This window comes from Phacochoerus africanus, chromosome 2 (genome assembly GCF_016906955.1).
Source record: "Phacochoerus africanus isolate WHEZ1 chromosome 2, ROS_Pafr_v1, whole genome shotgun sequence".
Taxonomy (NCBI): Eukaryota; Metazoa; Chordata; class Mammalia; order Artiodactyla; family Suidae; genus Phacochoerus; species Phacochoerus africanus.
This window is the reverse complement of record NC_062545.1, coordinates 162,852,019-162,867,087: the sequence shown is the minus strand read 5'-3', so window position 1 is coordinate 162,867,087 and position 15,069 is coordinate 162,852,019.

The following is a 15,069-nucleotide window of genomic DNA, read 5'->3' as shown; positions in this document are numbered from 1 at the left end:
TTTGCTGCCTGCACATGTCTATAAAGGGCTGAAAAATCACCATGAGTATTAATAATTTGGGGGTGGAAAATAAATTTTATAGAGTAGGAGTTTTTAAAAGATGATACAGATGAATTTATTTACAAAACAAAATAACTCACAGATTTTGAAAACAAACTTATAGTTACCAAAGGGGAATGGTTAGGGGAGGTGGTTTAGGGGAGGGAGGGATTGGGGGTCTGGGATTGGCAAATACACACTTTTGTATATGGAATGAATGATTAACAGGGACCAGCTCTATAGTACGGGAAAATCTACTCAAATTTCTGTGATAACCTATATGGGAATGGCTATGGGTTTATGTACAGCTAAATCACTTTGCTATACAACAGAAATTAACACAACATTGTAAATCAATAAAATTTTAAAAATGAGTTGTAAAATACAAAATATCCCATCTTATAGAAAAAATACTATAAAAGTGTATGACCTTATACATGCAAATGTACACATGGTTGAAGGAATACTCCTAATATTTAGGATTTACATGTGTACTATAATCTAGCAAAAGAACTCTGCAAGACTAGACCCTAAATCCAGAGTCATAATTAGTCTCTAACAGGCTTCAGTGCGAATTAGAAATGGACTTCTCCTCCATATAAACTCCAACCAAGAAGTCTCATGGAGTTCCCATTGTGGCTTAGTGGTAAAGAACCCACCTGGTGTCCATGAGGACACAGGTTTGATCCCTGGCCCTGCTCAGTGGGTTAAGGATCCAGCATTGCCATGAGCTGTGATGTGGGTCACAGATGTGGCTTAGATCCTGTGTTGCTGTGGCTATGGCTATAGCTCTGATTTGACCCCTAGGCTGGAAACTTCCATATGCTACAAGTGTGACTCTAAAAAGAAAAAAAAAAAACCAAAACTCCATCAGGTCTCCAAATTTAAGCTATAAAGCTGAAACTTAGCCCCAAATTTAGCATGTGACTCCTTGATAGGGCACTCCTGTATACGTCACACTCTGCATGATATATGTGGTTGTCCTACCTAAGCCATTGACTTCCCACACTCCAAAATTCACTTGGTACAAAGAATATTTACCAGAGAAAAACATACAGATGGAATTAGAGTATACTTTTCAGTTTTGTATTGTCTCTTATTTTATGTAATTAAACAGGCATGCTAGTTCTCAAGACTATAAACCATAAATATTGTAATATGCTTTCTAGCTCCTGGACCCATTCATGCTCTAGTATAAAGCCATGTTAAAGTGAACATTAAGAAGCAAAATTATGGGAAGAAAACAGGTTAATATACATGTATTGGGTTGGTTGGAATCTAAAATCACAGTAAAATTCTGATATACCTGAAGTTAGTCATTTGCCTTTTATGAGAGAGTCAAAATTCAAGAGTCTATATAAATATCATTTGGTTTCCTTAATTTCTTTATTACAACTAGGAGTGCATTGTAAGAGAATTCATCTTAAATGCCTCAGTATTGCTTATTATCATTTTGCAGATAACCTCCCAAAATGTTATCATCCATCCATTTGGTATCACAAATATTTAAATGATACTCATTCTGGCAACTAAAATGAAACTTATCACACACTTAAGATTGTAATCTCCTGGAAAGCAAATAATTTGAATCTCTTGGATTCCAGAAAAGTAAAATAGCAGCTTTATGTAAAATTGATTCTATGGCTATAGAGAATGCAGATATGATTGAGGGAGATGAGTTAAATATTCCACAAGAAAATATTCAGATATATCATTTTTTCAGTTTCCTCTTTTATTTACAATAGGTTGTCCATCAACCAGTGACAAAATGTTATCACTACCTTTCAATTTACCTGTAAAATGAATCACAGCTCAGATTGTGAGTATGACCTAAATAAACTGATACCTGGCTCTTTGAGGATGAAGAATGGCATGCTGTAATAATATTCCAGCATGCAATCCTTTGCCACAAGTATTTGCTTTGTCATTTCAATGGTTATTTGAAGAGTAAAATCAAGAAACCTCTGGATTCTAACTTAAGACATTTAACTGAGAAATTCAAAATGATGGTTAAAGCAAGTTTCCCAAAGCTTTTTCATTTAGAACTGCTACCAAATCTTTATGTGAACTGGAAAATTATCTTTTTCATAATTTGTGAAAGAATTGTGGAAGATTAATACAGAGATTCTAGGTAGAATAGGGCATTCTTCCATTCTAGAGATAAGACTATTAAGTTTATACATTGAAATAGCACATAAAAAGTAAGTGATGAGCAAGATAAGATGGAAGAAAGACATTTCATTTTATCTCTTCTGCCAATTGCAACAAAAAGCCCTGGACAAAAATACACAAAGACCCACTAGAATAATCTAAAAGATGGAGAAAACAAGGCAAATAGGCTAGTGAGCTTAGGACTTGAGTATCAGTCCACTGATGAGTTCCCTGGGGTTTTTACGTGCCTCCTATATATGCTAGCCAAGTGCTACAGAAGCTTGCAGCCTGAAAATGTCAACTAGCATAGACCTGAAAAAGCCTCAAGAAAAGCCCACTTTATCTAGACAAAGGACCAAGACAAGGATTGCCCAGTCGGCTATTTGCTTCTGTTCTTTCTGTTCTTGAGACAAACACCATGGAAAAATGTCCATCAGTGACCCAACAGGTGCTTAATTAATAGAACTGCTTTCCACCTTCTCCCCTCCCTGATCCAGTTACCAGAAGGCAGCTGTCCTGCTAGAACATGTGAGGTAACATTTGACTTCTGGTCCCTTTGACCAATCAAAGTGGTTACCCCTTGCTCACAGAGCCTGTGGGTGGAAATCTCACCTTCACCCACCTGCAGTACCAAGGAGCAGAACTTTCATTTTCTCCTAACATGTACTTCTTGTTCATTTACCATCAAGATGTCCTAAATGTCATTAGAAGTAGCTTTATTTAATTTTGCTCCTTCATTTCCAAGTAACAGCTATCACACATAATTTCCAGGAATATGGAAACCCCAGCCAACAAAAACTGATGTCCAAGAAGGGGGTGGCTTCACTTACTTTCTCTTTCTAATTAAAATATTTTCTTTTAATTTATAATAAAATATTTTGTCCAGATACTATAATGTAGAAATGTATCTATTATTGGGAGAAGCTAAAGGTCAGTCCAAATCAAAAGGGATACTAAACAGCTGGATACATTTTAATAGTTATTTTGGGGAAAATTTTATGAAGCATAATAAAAAAATAATACATATTATTTCTTGATTTTACTATAGTTTTACACTGTGAATCTCACATAAGAGACATTACACAAATGAACAATGGCCAGATCATACGTAAGAATAGAACCTTGACCCATAATTTGTAGCAGTCAGTCCAGGAAGCCAAACCATAATCTCTGTAACAATTAGTCTCAAGGATCAGGATTTAAAAACTTCCAGCTTCCCTAATTTTTACTTTTGCTTCCAACTTAGAAGCAATTGGAGAAACCGAAATATGCTCTCCTCATCACACAGAATGCCCCACTTCTCATTTGACTGCCTCTGGCTTTCTCAGCCAACCACACTCAATGCATACTTAAAAATTTTCTGTTCACTACAAAGCTTTTACATACTTCTGCTTGCCTTTGAGTCTCTGCCAAATCCAGCTGATAGTCTCCAACTCCCTTCTTCTAGCAGCGTATGAATAAACAGTCTTTGCTTGTTCTGATTTGGGTCTTTATTTATTTCCACATGTGTGTCCTGAAATATACTCCTCCTGAGACCTTTATAAAGAAAGGCATGGAGTTCCCATTGTGGCGCAGTGGAAACAAATCTGACTAGGAACCATGAGGTTGTGGGTTCGATCCCTGGCTTTGTTCAGTGAGTTAAGGATCCGGCGTTTCTGTGAGATGTGGTGTAGGTTGCAGACATGGCTTGGATCTGGTGTTGCTGTGGCTCTGGCGTAGGCTGGTGGCTAAAGCTTCGATTCGACCCCTAACCAGGGAACCTCCATATGCTGCAGGTGTGGACCAAAAAGGACCAAAGACAAAAAAAAAAAAAAAAAAGACATTATAGTGCCCACTTGAGGCAAACAAGGCAAAGGAAAGTGTACATACAAAATATTAATTAGAGGGCTGGGATTTGAACCTATAAAGTATGATTCCAGAGCCTGCACTTTTAATATGATGAAAATTGTATTAAACTATCTTAAATAAAATGAATCGTGTCACTCAGGAGGGGGAAACTCTGTTACAGTGATGCACATCCTCTAAAATTTTAGTAGTCTAATATAACAAAAGATTAATTTTACTCATGCTCCACAAACATTGCCTACTGCTTGAAAGCTCTGCTCTGTATCCTTTTATCTGTAACCAGGTTATTCACACAGCCATCATCTATGGCTGAGGAAAAGAGAGAGCAAGACCATTGCACCTTGGCTCTTAAAGCTTCTACCTGGAAGTAATGCATATCATTTCTGTTCAGGTTGTCTTTGGCCAAAATGTGTCACACATTCACCTAGTTTTAAGGTGTAGGAAGTACTATCTTTCCATGTATGTGGGAAGAGGAACGATTACTTCAGCAACTGAACAAAATAATATAAACTGCCTTTGTTGTTATAAATGCAAACAGTCTCTGACTCTTCTCCAAAGTAAAGACCACTTCAATGGTAAAAATACAAATACTATTTCTTTAATTCTCAGTGTACTTAAGCCTCAATAATATGAAGGGATTTCAGTAAAGTAGATTTGAGTGGTTTAAAAATGTTGACTCTTTGAATTCAAATAGACCTATAAATACATATCAACACCATAAAAATTCACATGATGGTTATAAACCTTGTAACAGGTGATGTTTGTATACTTCCAACCTCGACTGATTTAATGGCCTCTGATATGTCAACATCATAACTAGTGATGGGAAGGGAATTCTTTTCAGAGCTTTTTTTTATTTGGGTGACTTATTAGTTCAGAAATTTGTTTTATTATTTTCTCAAATAAATAGTATTGTTCTTTGAATAAGAAAATGTTGAAAAGCAAAAAATTAAGTAAAGAAAAAATGTATGATAATACCTCCCAGAAGTAATAGCTACTAATATTGTCTGTTTGCTGTGTAAACTTTTTCTTCCCTGCATCAGCATAATGCTTGCCACTAAGTAGAGCTTGAATAGATTTTGAATGAACAAATGAATATGCATATTCAAATTTAAATATCTATTTCAATAAAAAGTGAGAAGATACTCTTTTAAATAGTATTCCCTTCCAAAATGGATCTGTAAATTTTGAAATGTGTTAAAAACTAACCAATAAATTGCTCTTAAAAACAAACAAAAGATAGGTCTTTAGACAATGCAATTTAGGATATGAACATCATCAATCTGAATATTTACATATTTCAAAGTTTCTAAGTAGCCCTGTATTAAAGAAACCTGCTTAATCCTGGTGAGTTCAGGATTTCCTGACCTTATTGAACAGATTATTTTCCTGCCTTATCAGCCTATTTTAGAAATTTAAATCATTTCCTCTCTTACATTCTCATCATAAAAATTTTGTTCTATCTATGACCCTGAAATAGATAACTTCATGCCCCTTTGGCCTCTTATATCCTGTAGCTACTGTTCATTGGATCAACTATGAACTTATCCACAGTAGGGGAAATCTGAGACTGTTCAAAAATATAAGAATTTGGCATAGACATTTATTTGGAAAAACAGACGGAATTTGGGCTTAGCAGATGCAAATTATTACATGTAGAATGGATAAGCAATGAGATCCTACTGTATAGCACAGGGAACTATATCCAACATCTTGGTATAGAACATGATGGAAGTTAATATGAGAGAAAGTATGTGTGTGTGTGTGTGTGTCTATATATATACATACATATATATATATATATATATATATATGAATCGGTCACTTTGCTGTACAATAGCAATTGGCATTGTAAATCAACTATAATTTAAAAAAAAGGAAAAGGATGGAAAATCTCAGGGGCTAAAGCAAGTGTTTATTTTTTATTTTTTGTCTTTTTGCCTTTTCTAGGGCCGATCTCGTGGCATATGGAGGTTCCCAGGCTAGGGGTCTAATCGGAGCTGTAGCCACCACCCTATGCCAGAGCCACGGCAACATGGGATCCGAGCCGCGTCTGCAACCTACACCACAGCTCACAGCAATGCCAGATCGTTAACCCACTGAGCAAGGGCCAGGGACCAAACCCACGACCTTATGGTTCCTAGTCGGATTCGTTAACCACTGCACCACGACGGGAACTCCCTAAAGTAAGTGTTTAAAAGGACAATATGTAAGCAGATCAATGAACTGAAAAACTGATGAGAGAAAGTGAATAATGAAGCAGATACAAAATGAATAGCAAAGTGAAAGAGACGTTTAGAGAGAGAGACATGCAGAGATAGATAGATAGATAGAGACAGAAAGACAGAGAAAAGTTTCCCTGACAACAACAACCAAAATCATCTGAGCCTAACATTATTCACAGTTGAGTTCCAAAGACTCCCTTACACCTCTACATTAAATATCTTTTCAAATTTAAAAAAAAATTTTTTTGCTCTTTAGGGCCATACCCATGGCATATGGAGGTTCCCAGGCTAGGGGTCCAATTGGAGCTGTAGCTGCCAGCCTACACCACAGCCACAGCAACTCTAGATTCAAGCTGCGTCTGTGACCTAGACCACAGCTCACCACAACACCAGATCCTTAACCCACTGAGCAAGGCCAGAGATAGAACTTGCATCCTCGTGGATCCTAGTTGGGTCCGTTAACCTCTGAGACACAAAGGGAACTCCTTAAATATCATTTTCATAGAGCTTATTTTTATCAGTAGTTTAACACAACTACTGCCCTTTTTTCTTAATGAGTGTATAATATTATACTTGGAAGTACCATAACTCATTTAAGCCATCTCGTATATTTGGTTTCTGACATACCTCCTCATTCTGGACCAGTTCAGTTTGAAAAGACCCAAAGCTTCAGGTCACTTGTCTCTTACACCTCTGGGTCTCTCTCTTTTATTCTTTCGCTACTCCAATCAAGATGAAGCAGCTTTGAACTTTGGTGCCTTTTATCTCTCCTACCCTATGCAACAAGTCTCAAGCACTAGTTGTCATGGGAAAAGAGTGAGCCTTATCGATGTACCTGCGTTATCTAAGGCTGCCAGGCTGAGTTCTGATACACTAAAGAAAATCCCCATTCTCTTGATAGAGCTGGGTTTTCAAGCTTATTGTCCTGCTGCCAATTTAAACAAGCAAACAAATGAAAAAAAAAAAAATCTCATTTGACTGTCAAACCTGAAAAATGACTTCCTTGTTTTAGACAGTATTACTGAAACCCAGGAAGTCATTTCTTCAAAGGGGATAGAAGGTGGGAAGAGGAAAGCTTCCAGAACAGCGATATTTACATGATGTGGAAATATATCTGAAAATGTTTTTAAGCACTTCTTCTACTATACATAATTTATTACAGGGTTGAAGCAGTATTGGCAAAAACACAAAACAAGTATAAAGAAAGAATAGGAAAATATATAGGAGAATCTTCTGTAGCAAAAAATTAAAATAGAACTCAGTAGGGAAAATACCCTTGTTACCAAGGATCTGAATGTTTAAGGTATATTGATAGACAGCTTTACCGCTGATATTCAAGGGTTTTTAAAATGCATAAAGAATAACTTAAAGTGCTTGATATTTCTTAGAACAAAATAGAGATATAAGTCCATTTCCTTTGTCAGCTTGAAATCTTTACAGATAGACGCCAACAAATATTTTTCAAGCAAGGTCCATAACTGCAAGTTACAGTTACATTGTGTTCCAGTAAAATGTATGTGCATGCTTTGGAAAGCCACATTTAATCTTCTATCATCATCAAGAGACCTTTCCTAAAAGAATACTGAACCTCTGGCAGGCACAAGAATGAGATACTTAAAAGGCGCATCCTACTACTGCATTCTGCCTCTCTCAGTATTCCATATGAAGATCGCAGAGTGTATATCTTATTATTTTGTGAGCTGTTTTTGTATCATTGTGAACTGGTAACTCCTCTGGATAACATTAGATTCAAAATAAATTTACCCTCATGCATTCTATTGATGCTATAGTTCACTTATAACTTGGGTAGTCTTTTCTTGATTTAGCTTTTTACAAGAACAGGAGCAGATGAAAACCTAAAAAGGTGAGGTTGTGCAAGATGAGGTTGTGCAACATTACCTTATGTCCTGTTCCCCTGATTCCACAGAAAGCATCACACTGAAGCACACTGTGAGTTAAAGAAGAACCACTAGGCTGGTACTTAACTTTATTACTGGGCAGCTTTAGCCATTTTACTACTTTTGCCAATTCATTCATTCATTCATTCATTCATTTTTTGTTTACTTTTTAAATTTTATTTTCTGAATAGAGTTGAAAAATATTATAATCTTCTTTCTCAGCTAATGCTCTAAGGCATGAAAATCTCCAACATCATAGATAATGAGAGATGGCAGGCTCCAGATTCTGAAATCTGGAGCTGAAAATGTATTATCTATTAAATTTCTTACATATTTACTTAATTGACCAAGAGCTTATCTTCCTTCCTCAAACCCTATGATTTCTTTATACTTGAAACATCCTTACATTTTTTTTTTTTTTTGTCTTTTTGCTATTTCTTTGGGCCACTCCCGCGGCATGTGGAGGTTCCCAGGCTAGGGGTCTAAACAGAGCTGTAGCCACCGGCCTACGCCAGAGCCACAGCAACGCAGGATCCGAGCCGCGTCTGCAACCTACACCACAGCTCACGGCAACGCCGGATCATTAACCCACTGAGCAAGGGCAGGGACCGAACCCGCAACCTCATGGTTCCTAGTCGGATTCGTTAACCACTGCTCCACGACGGGAACTCCGAAACATCTTTACATTTTAGCATAAGACTTGCTGAGTCATATCAGTTTCAATCCCAGGATGACACTTTATAGGACAGTACATAAATATTAACTCTTTCTATTTTAAAATATCTAACACAATGTCTAGCTCATACACTATAGTCAAGGCTTGAAGAAAGAAAGAATACCCTTGCTGAAATTAAATATACTTTACAACCTATATCTGACATTTTAAGGGATGTCCATATTCTAAAGTATCTGAAATTACAAATCAAAATTAAACAATTCTCAGTTCAAATAAACTGTCAAAGGGCACATGCTGAATGTTATCCAATTTCTAAACTTCTTGATTCAAGTTCTTAAGAAAAAGCGGCTGAAGGAAGCAAAGGCTTATGATTTTTTAGTGTCCATGACCTGGGGTATTTACCCCAAATTTTAAATGTGTTAAGAATGATAAAATGAGATTGGTAATTCTAATTCTCCCAGCAACTTTTAGGAAATTATGTTCTACTTAACTACCTAAATACCTATACAATCTTTTCCCTGCTAATATTCTTCACAGGCCTTAATCCAAGTTGAGCAGTTACTGTTATTACATTCTTATCACAATATCTCTTTTGTCTGTGCTATTTCCTCCTCTCTGAAATGTCCACTCAATTCACAGCATGTCTATCTTTCTTTCTCCCTTCCTTTTTCTTCCTCTTTCCTTCCTTCCTTTCTTCCTTCCTTCCTTCCTTCTTTTAGCTGCACCAATGGCATAGGGAAGTTTCCAGGCTAGGGTCAAATCAGAGCTGTAGCCACTGGCCTATACCACAGCCATAGCGACATGGGATCTGAACTATGTCTGTGACCTACACCACAGCTCACAGCAACATAGGATTCTTCACCCACTGAGCAAGGCCAGGGATCTAACCAGCATCTTCATGAATACTGGTCGGGTTCATTTCCGCTGAGCCACAACGGGAACTCCAGCATGTTGTTAGTTAAGGCCCAGCTCTTCCAGGAAGCCTCTTCTAGCTTGCAATATACATGGCTTTGAATATTCATAACAATTAATTGTCTGTGTTCCTGGAGCAATACTAGATTCTGGGCTGAACCTCTGAACATCACAGATAATTTCTCTATTGTAGGGAAGCAAAATTTGCCATCTCAAAATGTGTCTCTTTGGCGTGAGGATTGTTTGTGGCTGGTTATTTTTGAGAAACAGAAGGCTCAGGAGGGGAGTTTCCGTCGTGGCGCAGTGGTTAACAAATCTGACTAGGAACCATGAGGTTGCAGGTTCAATCCCCGGCTGGTTAAGGATCCGGTTAAGGATCCGGCATTGCTGTGAGCTGTGTGTGGTGTAGGTTGCAGACGCAGCTCGGATCCTACGTTGCTGTGGCTCTGGAGTGGGCCGGTGGCTACAGCTCTGATTAGACCCCTAGCCTGGGAACCTCAATGTGCTGTGGGAACAGCCCTAGAAAAGACAAAAAAAAGACAAGGAAATAAAAAAAAAAAAAAGACAAGGAAATAAAAAAAAAAGACTCAGGAGGTTTTTCTTTTTACCTCCACCTTAACTGCCTCAAAGACTTTAGATAAGGACCTGTATCATGAAGAGAACTACTATCAAAGATAACTTTTACATTAAAAAGACTTTCACAGCAAGGCAAATATTTGTTTACCAGAACTTTGCTCTCTTCATCTGCTTATGAATTGTCTTCCTTCCCTTTAAAGTCCTAGACCCCTCCCCCCTGCTCTTTAGCTCAGGATAGTATATATGCCTTATATGTCTGACTGTCTGTGGGTTTCATATTCTTATGGAGCCTCTTTATGCACGTAATTAATTTTTTTCTCCTGTTAATTTATCTCATCAATTTAATTCTTAGATCATCCAGAAAAACCTAAAAGGTAGAGGAAAGTTTTTCCTCCTTAACACCATCAACCATAGAGTTTGTCATAGAACAAATGTTAAACAAATTATTTTATTCTTTTTTTTTTTTGTCTTTTTGCCTTTTCTAGGGCTGTTCCTGCAGCACATGGAGGTTCCCAGGCTAGGGAACCTCTGCCTATGCCAGAGCCACAGCAACGCGGGATCTGAGCTTCGTCTGTGAACTATACCACAGCTCACAGCAATGCGGGATCATTAACCCACTGAGCAAGGCCAGGAATCGAACCTGCAACCTCATGGTTCCTAGTTGGATTCATTAACCACTGAGCCACGACGGGAACTCCAAATTATTTTATTCTTAATTACTTAACGTACTAGACATAAATATCTGATATTACTTTGCTTGCTATTTTAAAATGTGGAGATTTTTTATTGTTTTCACTTTGTGACTATCCTAAAGTTTTAACTTCCATTAAAAATGTAAATTTACTTCTGAGAATGCTTTGGTTTTTACTTATAGATTTTTATTATTTCATTTAAAAAAATCTACATGTGCTGGAGAGGGTATGGATAAAAAGGAACCCTATTACACTGTTGGTGGGAAGGTAAACTGGTACAACCACTGTGGAAAACACTATGGAGATTCCTCAGAAAACTAAAAATAGAAATTTATCATTTGATCCAGCAATCCTACTCCTGGGCTTCTATCTGGAGAAAACCATGACTTGAAAAGATACATGTACTCCAATGTTCATTGTAGCATTATTTTCAATAGCCAAGACATGGGAACAACCTAAATGTTCATCGATGGAGGAGTGGATAAAGAAGAGTGGTACATATACACAATGGACTATTACTCACCATTAAAAGGAAAGAAATAATGGCATTTGTATCAACATGAATGGACCTAGAAATTATCATGCTAAGTGAAGTCAGTCAGACAGTGAGGCACCAACATCAAATGCTATCACTCACATGTGGAATCTTTAAAAAGGACACAATGAACTTCTTTGCAGAACAGATCCTTACTTACAGTCATTGAAAAACTTATGGTTTCCAAATAAGATGGGATGGGGTGGGGGAGTGCACTGGGGATTTGGGATGGAAATGCTATAAAATTTGGTTGTGATGGTCTTTGTATAACTGTAAATGTAATAAAATTCATTGAGTAATTAAGAAAAATCTATATGCCTTTTGTACCACTACTATTATTTTCCTGCTTTATTTTCTGCCAAACTGTACTTTTCATGTTGGTGTGTATGTATTGTGGGATGACATTCTTCAAAAATGATTTTTCTGTAATCATTATATTGTCCTAAATTATTCCTGCAGTTCTTTGAATTCTTTTTTCCCATAAAGCTTTGTATGTCTCATCAATAGCTATGTTTCTAGTAATCTCAAAATTTTAAAAACATCTTTATTTAAAATCTGGTGTTTGTACATTTACCTACTAGCTCTAAGGTGACTTCAAAAAAAAATATATATATATATGTATATAGTGCTATACAATCATTTATGGTTATAGAATATTAATTCCACATTTTTTGGTTGAGAAACTGTATCTGTCTGCTTCAAATCCAGTTTTTATTATTTATATTACAAGTGTCTTCTCTTGGTATCAACTTATTATCCCTGTTAAATTGATTCTTTCTACAGCTAAGGTAGCCTTTATTTGTCAATATGCTCTCCTCTCAAGTCAAAATTCCACATTGCAGATGATTTTTGAACAATATAAGTAATTTTTTTTTTTTTTGCTTTAGTTACCCAGCTTTCATCAAATTGTTAATGTGCGTTAGAGAATGGATTTCTGCATGGAAAGCTAACCATTAGAAGCAATGAAGAGAAGCAAGGTAGGTTTTTGAAATAGCTAGAGCCTCACAAAGGTGTGTGGATGAGAATTTAATGCTATGAGGAAAGCTTCAAAACTAATCCAAAAAGATAAAGCATTGCCACTTTGCAGTAGAGAAAGAAACTATATGAGAAAAAAAATGAGACAAAGAAGACTAAATAGCTCAGTCACTTGTCTGGAAATGTATTTATTCATGTGGAAAATGGTAATTTTTAAGTGAGCATGTGTATCACAAAGTACTTCCTCTCAAATAGATCTCCACACTCTAATACTGTACTCATATTAGTAAACAAAGTTGATTGAAAAGAAAAGTAGCAGCAATTGTTCAGCTGCTATAGTTATACTGGACAAAGAAAAAAGGAGAAATTATTTATTTATAATATAGTAACAATAAAGTGGTCAAAAAATTAGGTTTAAAAATACCTTTGTACACAATGTGTTCATATGAATAGTGAGTGTAGAAGAGAGAGGAGCTGCAAAGGTAGTCTAAAAAAGTACTTGGAAAAGGCTAATTTAATTTCCTTTTTGGCCACACTTGTGGCATATGGAAGTTCCCAGGCCAGGGAATGAATCTAATATGCAGCTGCGACCTGAGCCCTGCAGAGACAATGCCAGATTCTTAACCTTCTCTGGTACAGTGGGAACTCTCAAAAATGCTATTTTTAAAATATGTTTTTCTGAACTCAAGAAATAAGTGTGGAGAAACAGGATTGTCCTTTTAATGCTGGGGTTCTTAGCACAGCAATATTGACATTTTGGGCTGGCTAATTCTTTGTTGTGGGAGAATGTCCTGTGCACAGTAAAATGTTTAGCAGCATCCCTGACCTCTGACCATCAAATGCCAGGAATAATAACCAAATGTCTCCCCAGCCCCCACCTTGTTATAACCCAATGTCTCTAGGCATTGCCAAATGTTCCTATGGACTGAGGTTAGGGGGAGGTAAAATTTTTCATGGTTGAGAGCTATTGCTTTAATGCAATATTCACATTTAAAAAAAATCTAAACAAACCTGCTTCCTTAGTGGTAGTATTGATTTTACTTAAAACAAACAAACAAAAGGCAGATATTGTCTATAGTTTTAAAGCCTACTGGGGAGATATAAAACTTTACCTGTGGTACAAGTATTGAATGCTATAGTTAAAATATTAGACATTCAATGTATATTTCACAAATGAAGAGTTGGTAGTTGGGCCAGCAAATCCTTGGCTGTTTGCCTTTATCAGCTGTAGCAAAGATAAATGTCTCAGGAATTAAGTGTTAAGGAAATCTCTCTACTTAGAATCACTCCTATTATCTTGCTTTAAAAACACCTATTGAGAACAACAGCCCAAAACATAAAAATAAAAGGAAAAAACAAACCAAAAAAGTGTACTGTGAAAGGTTCTTGGAGCTTCTCAGCCCTGAGGACTATGGATTTTGTTTTTCTGAACTGTGCTGCCTCCGTCTTATCTCAGCACCTTACATTGCTCTAAGGTAGAATCTTCCAAGTATTCTGGTATTCTTCTCCTAGAACCAGCTGGCCATAGATTTGTTTAGATTCAATTCAGATGTTGCAATAAAACAGGTTTTATTCTGTTCTTTTTGGCCATTATTCTAAGTAGCCTGAACTATAGGGCAGCTACTTCTCGGACTTTTCCAGTCAGTCATAAAATTGAAATAACAATTATAAATTTTAAGAGTTTTCAAAATTTGCCCCAGGATATGAATATTTACCTATAAATTATACACAAATATTATTTTACTAATATGCATATCATAAAGCACATAAAAGTAGATCTAAAAAAGGATAAATGAATATAGTACAAAGTGGATTTTATATTTTAGTAGTACAAAATTTTTTGATCTCATGCAAAATGTTTGTTATTCATCCTATTTTAGTGAAAGCAATGTGATTAAATATCTTTGGAAAATCTTGCTTAAATACACTGAGATACAGCAATTTAAAAATCTTGTTTGAAGTTCAGTATTTTTTGATATATGATTCATAAAAGCCATCACTGAAAAAGATATAACACAATGACACAATTTATAAAAAAAAGAAAATGTATACTTGAGAAAAGTTTGCCAATTCAATAGTAAATATAAATCTATACTAGAAATAACATTTATAATATTTTGAATTTTTGACTAGTTTTGTCAAATCTGATTAATTTGCCATTATTGTTACTGAGTGATCCGGGTTGGGAAGAGCTGATACTAGAAGCGAAAATTTCATCTCAGATTATTGGTATTATTTTATTTTATTTATTTTATTTTATTTTATTTTATTTTATTTTTTTTGGTCTTTTTGTCTTTTTAGGGCTGCACCTGCAGCATATGGAGGTAACCAGGCTAGGGGTCCAATCTGACCTGTAGCCTCTGGCCTATGCCAGAGCCACAGCAACGTGGGATTCAAGCCATGTCTGTGACCTACATCAGAGCTCACAGCAACGCAGGATCCTTAACCCACTGAGCAAGGCCAGGGATCGAATCTGCATCCTCATGGATGCTAGTAGGGTTTGCTAACCGCTGAGCCATGACGGGAACTCCTATCAGTATTATTT